Source organism: Mus musculus, chromosome 6, assembly GCF_000001635.26.
Source record: "Mus musculus strain C57BL/6J chromosome 6, GRCm38.p6 C57BL/6J".
NCBI classification, from domain to species: Eukaryota; Metazoa; Chordata; class Mammalia; order Rodentia; family Muridae; genus Mus; species Mus musculus.
In genome coordinates, this window is record NC_000072.6 from 76,809,628 (window position 1) to 76,816,448 (window position 6,821).

Below are 6,821 nucleotides of genomic sequence, written 5' to 3' on the forward strand. Positions count from 1 at the left end.
GCTCTATAAAAACACTCGGTGCCCATGAAAAAAAATGTTCAGACTCCCTGAGTGGACACTCAAGAGTCTTGCAATTTAGCTTGGAAGCCACTTGCCAGCTTTGTCTTTCAGCATCACGCCAATGCTGGATTCTGGCTGCCAGTCTTCATGTAGTTCATTTGTTGTTTTCCCCATAACAAGTACATCAGAATGTCTGTCACAGATAGAAACCATATTAATGTTTCTAGGAGAACTGTGAGCAAATGTCTATTCACCCCAGATATGACACCAGTGGCAAACAGAGTAATGACTCTACTGGCTTCCAATTTGCTGAACAAATGAGTGAGTTTATAGGCTTCCTTACAGTACAGAGGTCACTTACAGAAACATGGAAGATGCTTAAGTAACCACATCATCCCAGAGTCCCACCCCATTATAGATAATGGCCTTGTGGAAGCTGCATCCTGGAGACCTCTCTTCAGTTAACTCTCCATTATTTACATAGTGTAGTCGGCATTGTGACCCTTATGTTACTATTTCTCCCTTCAGTTAGTTGCCATGGTTACTAACCCAAAATGATTTCTAATCAAAGGTGGTAATAAAGAGAGGATCATGTTGTGTCAGAAAAAAGAAAATGTCATCATACAGGAGAGCCCAAGCATTACACTTTTATGGAGTAAGAAACACAGGGCATAGGAATCCTAGAAATAAAACCCACAGAGTCAAGTATTGTGAATGCACAATGACACAGACATAGATGGAGACATCTGTGATTTTATTAATGTCAGGATTTATTGAATAACAATAAATTAGCAAACTATAGTGACTCTAATTTGTAAGATAATCCCAACTACTTTAGCAATCTGAATGCAGCAAACATAGTCTTTTGAAAACTTTTCAATCTTACTAATATCATCTCATGCCGTGCAGCACACAGTAAATACATACACATGTTTATGCAGATACATGATTTCCAAAATTAACACAAATTAAAGAGGCTACAGCAGAGCTCAAGAGGTTTTGAGAGTGAAGCAACAGAACTGTAAATCAAATCTCTGTTGATAAGCTCACAAGTCATCCAGCCTCAGGGAAGTTGTTCCTTTCAGGCCACCGGAGAGTCCAGGGTTGGTCATGAAGATTAGCACAGCTGTGGAAATGAAAAGACAGGACTGGGTTGGAGAAGTAGATCCAGGTCCTAACTGATGAGCCAGTGGACCAGAAGGTGGCAATCAACTGGCCTTGCAGTCCCAGAGATGGTAGGAACTTCTCTGCTTGTTAGTATTTCAAACACACACACACACACACACACACACACACACACACACACACACAATGTCAAATGACATGTGTCAAATATAGGGTCATTGCCATCAGAGATTTAGGTGATCACCATTTTAAAAGTCCAAGTAAAGGAGTCATAACCTTTTCTTAGACTGATCTGTTCAATATGTTTTGGGACCTGCTTTCCCTGATATGATTTTAGCATGCCCCTCTGCCCTCACAGTATCAATTCACCTTTATACATTGGCACATCGACATCCTTTCCACCCCTAGAAATAAGTTATCAGTCTGTATGAAATAGATGGCAATAGGCGGATGCAGTCTGTAGGTCTATCCAGAAGCACCGTTTTTCTATGCCCTTCATATGGAGCCAAAGGCTGCTTGTAAAACTGATTCTCTAAGGACAAGAGCCAGCCTAAGAAAACACTATTTATACACCATGGAGGATGTTAGCGAAGGACATAGGCTTTTCATCATCGGGCCAAGTGTTGTGTTAGATGGGCCTGCATCCTCTTTCAACCTGTTACACTGCTGTGGAAGCCCACCAAGCTCTGCTCATGTAACCCTTTATTACTTTCAGCAACTGACTCTTCCCAAACCTATATTTTCCCCGAGCCTCCTGTACAGTGTTCATTTCTTATGAGGTAACTAACAAAGTGTTCTCTATGTTCCTAGATTAACAGCAAGGTTTCCCACAGTTAATAGCCGAACTCACGGGGCCTCACCTTTACACTGGGGCTCCTGTTCTGCTGTCAAATTGCCTCCATAGGAGAGATGAAACACTTGGTTTCTAACACCCACAGAAGGAATCAAATGGCCACCCCACACACAAGAGTTCACCTTTCATCATACAGAAATTCTTTATTATGTGTAAAAAGTACACTTAGTATTCCTGCTTGAAAGATTCATAGTTGGCTTTAATCCACTGTGTGGAGTCCTTTTCATAAAGAATGAATAAAATATTTGTTCTATATCGAATGATGATACAGCTATTCTGGTGGCTATTCAAAAACAAAAAAGAGTTATTTTGAGAATATGTGCTTTCTATATATATAGAAGATGCCAGAAACATTTAGATGTAGTCTTCTTGAAAAGGATATTTCTGGTTACTGCACACAGATACCTGGTGCTTATGAATATGTATTTCTATTTATGTATCCATATTTTGGCATCCTGCTTTCTACTTCAACTGGTGTCTAATAGAAAATTTATAGATATCAATGTATGTGTGCATTTTCTCGTCACTTATTCCTAATTTTTGGCGTCTTCCCCATTTAAGTTTTAAAGAGTTTTCCAACTTAACATCTCAGGAAAGAGAACACAAAATTAAACAGAAGGAACAAAACTAATTAATTCTTCACTCTCCAAGTTTCTAAATGGATCTTTGAAACTCACTAAGATGGAAAGTTTCTAAATTAAAAGTATGAATAGTTTTGTGTGTTTGAAGAGTCAAATATCTGATGTAAAGATTTAGCAATAAGGTCATTTTGAGAAGTAGAGAGCAAGAGCTGTTCCATAGCATTGAAAGGCTAAAACCCCGTGGAATCGGAGCATATGATAAGATACAAGAGTCTATGAAGTTGCTGTATGCTAATATCACCCAGCAAGAATGGGTAGGAGCTGGGTGTGGTGGTGCACGCCTTTAATCCCAGCACTGGGGAGGCAGAGGCGGGCAGATTTCTGAGTTCGAGGCCAGCCTGGTCTACAAAGTGAGTTCCAGGACAGCCAGAGCTATACAGAGAAACTCTGCCTCGAAAAACAAACAAACAAACAAACAAAAAGAATGGGTAGAAGGGGACATAAAAAGCATTTAAAACATAAACCCAGTATTCCTTGACTATTTTGGGGAAATCTTTCTCATTCCACCATTGTTTAGAAAGAGGGAAAATAAATTTCCCTGAGAAGCAAGCAAAGGCATTCTAATTCATGAGTAAATTCTCTATCAGCAACATCTTTACAGACTCAGATGCATCCAATGATTAAGCTAAACAATTTATGTAAATCTTAAGAAGACAAAGTAAACCTTAATGTAAGGACTATGAGAACATTGATGTTATCTTCAGAAGTAATGTCACTTAAATGTCAAAGGTAAATTCAAATGCCTCCATGGTACACACTACAATAACAACTGATCAGATTTCTCTTGACTCCAATGTCTGAGATCTCTTAATAAATTCAGTGTGTCTTCAGGATTAGTGGGTTTGGAGATAAGACTCTTAACTTTATACATTTTTAATTTTTAAAATGGCATATGTTATTATAACAGTCCCCAAAGTAATTTATTTTTTATTTGGTTTATAGGAAAAGCAACTCAAATGCATAGGAATTTGTAGTTTTGTTGGTGTTCAAAGATTTAGGAAGTTTAGAAATCAGTGATAGGTGTCTCACTAAATTATGTTGCTGGTCTCTAAGTTTCACTCCTCCACGGCATCACAGTGTAGTTCCAACTTTTTTTGAAAAGGTCTATTTGTGTAGCCCAGGGTATTCTCCAACACATGACCCTCCTCCTTCAGCCTTTTGAGTATAAGATTTAAATATTGATGCTTTGTTTGTAATTCACATATCCCTAGGTCTATTCTTCAGATCCCAAGAAGAATACCCCAGCACATCCTATGTCATTTATAAAATGGTTCATTGACCAAAATCAGCAATGCAGGAGACTATATAGTGGATAGGACATCTGACAACTGCACAATTAACCAATGTACAGAGAAGGGAAGGGAAATTTGTATTATTCTATGGTATATAGATTAATCTCTTATCCAATGAGAATAAAGCACTTATCTGTAGGGATTAGGGGGATTTTTCCATAACTGACCTGATATTAGTTATCAGTTAGAGCCCTGGGATTTGAGTCTTTTGTGGTGTCGTTTCTGTTGATGGCAGATGTAGTCCTCAGCAGGTTCAGCCTAGTGAGACATCTATGTTTCTGACTTCATGCTGTGTCTTCCTCTCTGTGAAGTCCATTTTTCTAAGGTGAAGTGATAATGAGAAGAGGCAAATAATAGCAACACAGGTGGTAGATTGTTGTATTGCTCGTGTGACTACTAAGAGACTTGATAGCCCTAGGGAGCATCCATTCAGAGCATGGATTCCCTTACGTTCTATACAAATTTAGGAAATAAATCTGTGAATCCCTTACCAAAGCTTCCTGGTCTCTAATCTTCCAGTGTTTTTGTTTGTCCCTTGTTTCTGAGTATCTCTCTACACCATTATTTATCTATTCATTCAGAGGAAATTGTATGTCCATTTCAGCAAGAGTCAACTATTTTCAGAGAAAGTGATGGCCATGTTATCATCTATAATCACATTTGCACAATAGGAATTTGAATACCTTTTATATTGTTTGTGATAGCTTAAGAAAGATAGTGAAAGGTGGGTTCGTTGATTCAGGAAAGCAGCAGATACCTGCTTATTCTACAGGACTTAGCTTTGTGAGGACAGACAGCCCTTTGACATTGGGTGACAATGCTTGGGTCTTGAGATAGCAGAGCATTAATAATGAAAAATAAAATGAATTGACCCTTAAAAGAAAGGATTGTCTTTCCTTTAAAGCCTTGGAAGAAGAATGATTAAGGGACAGAGATTTAAGTAAAAGTAGGAGAAAATAGTCATTATCAAGAGGATAATGCAGTTGAGTAGGCTCAGAAGACAGCCTTGAGAGAAACCCTATTAAACAAAGGAAATTATGTTACTTTTGTATTTTGTAAAGGAGTGGCAGGAAGTATTGATCTAGATGATTTAGTCTATACAACAGGAGCACGGATTCGGCAAGACCATAAATTAGAGAATGTGAAGCTACAGTACAACATTTCTTAAAAAGTTATTATGTCTATAGGTGTTTTATATATATTTGTCTATGTACCATCTGTGTGCCTGATGCTTCCAGAGGTCAGAAGAGTGTTGTATCCCCTGGGACTGAAGTTACATCTAGTTTTATTCTGCTATGAGGGTGCTGGGAATGAAACCCAGGTACTCTACCCAAACAGTCTATGCTCTTGGACCCCAAGCTTCAAATTTTTAATCATTGTGTATTTTATTGTCACTTAAATCAGTCTTAAATTTAGTTTTCAATGAACCTAGTCCAAGGCATTTGACAATATGGATAAGCAAAAGTCTCCCCCTCTGAATTCAAATTAATTTCTGTTTTTCATTTGTTTGCTTCTTTGTTTTAGCTCAAAAAGTGATATGTGTATAAGAATGCAGATGGTAGAGATGTGGAAGAAATAGATAATATTTAGCAAAACCATAATTATAAGACCTTAAAATATTGCAGCTCATAAACTGGGGGATGGAGCAGCTGCTAAGTCTTCAACTGTTGGACAAAAAGTTGCTTCCTCACTTAGGACCCACTTGTGTCCAACAGTCTATGAGAATACTATAACTCAAAGTTACATTTATTGCACTTAACCTACAGAGTAGAGCTTAGCAACACACCATACTGAGCACCAATCACTTTCGTTGCCATGTTGCTTATGATGAATTCCATCTCATGACACAGCCAAACATCACAACAGAGAATCAATCATACTGTAAATTGCCAGCCCATAAAATGACTAGAATTCAAAGTACAGAGTCTCATAAGTACATTTATAATCAGTCCATCTACATAAGATTCTTAGCATTGTTGGACAAACTATGTCTTTTTTCACCTTTTTTTTAATTAGATATTTTCTTTATTTACATTTCAAATGTTATCCCCTTTCCTAGTTTCCCCTCTAAAGCCCCCCCCCGCCCCCTTTCTCCCTCCCCCTGAGTTCTTGTATATATTGGATACTAGCCCTCTATCAGATTTAGGATTGGTAAAGATCTCTTCCCAATCTGCTAGTTACCTTTTTGTCTTATTGACAGTGTCCTTTGCCATACAAAAGCTTTGTAATTTTATGAGGTCCCATTTGTTAATTCTTGATCTTACAATACAAGCCAACAGTGTTCTGTTCAGGAATTTTTCCCCAGTGCCCATGTGTTTGAGGCTCTTCACCACTTTCTCCTCTATAAGTTTCAGTTTCTCTGGTTTTATGTGGAGGTCCTTGATCAACTTAAGACTTGAGCTTTGTACAGGGAGATAAGAATGGATTGATTTGCCTTCTCCTACATGCTAACCACCTGTTGAGCCAACAACATTTCTTGAAAATGCTCTTTTTTTCCACTGGATGGTTTTCAAACTGGGTCTTCATGTAAGACCTGAATCTGAACTGTGAGATCAAGAAAAAGATCCTTTTTTTTTTCTTTTATGCTTTCCATCACAATTGGAAGTAACAGGTCATTTTTCTTTCACTACAGCCTTTGTATACAACCCCCAACCGAAAGCTTCTTCGAGTTTTAGTAGCTCCATCTTCTCCAAAGGCAATAATTCAATAAGTCTTTCATCATAGAGTATCTCAGACTAACATCAGTGTTGTTTTCTATGACTAAATCAACTACCACATTTTAAATCCAAGCAGGGTCAAAGGAATAATTCCAACTTCCATCTCTGATATATCTCCTACAATCATTCTTAGAAAAAAAATCAATTTACCTTTTATGGTTTTTAGATATAGATTATATAATTTCTATCCATA

The 6,821-nt window shown here is 37.7% G+C and overlaps 1 long non-coding RNA gene across 1 annotated transcript; it reads right to left on the reverse strand.

Annotated features, from left to right (window-relative positions):
• Window positions 1–708: 708 nt before the first annotated feature.
• On the reverse strand, window positions 709–5,922 carry Gm31860. The gene is made up of 2 exons (XR_377772.2): window positions 4,079–5,922; window positions 709–1,126 (listed from the first exon to the last, which is right to left on the reverse strand). It is a non-coding gene; the product is annotated as a predicted gene, 31860 (long non-coding RNA).
• Window positions 5,923–6,821: the final 899 nt, after the last annotated feature.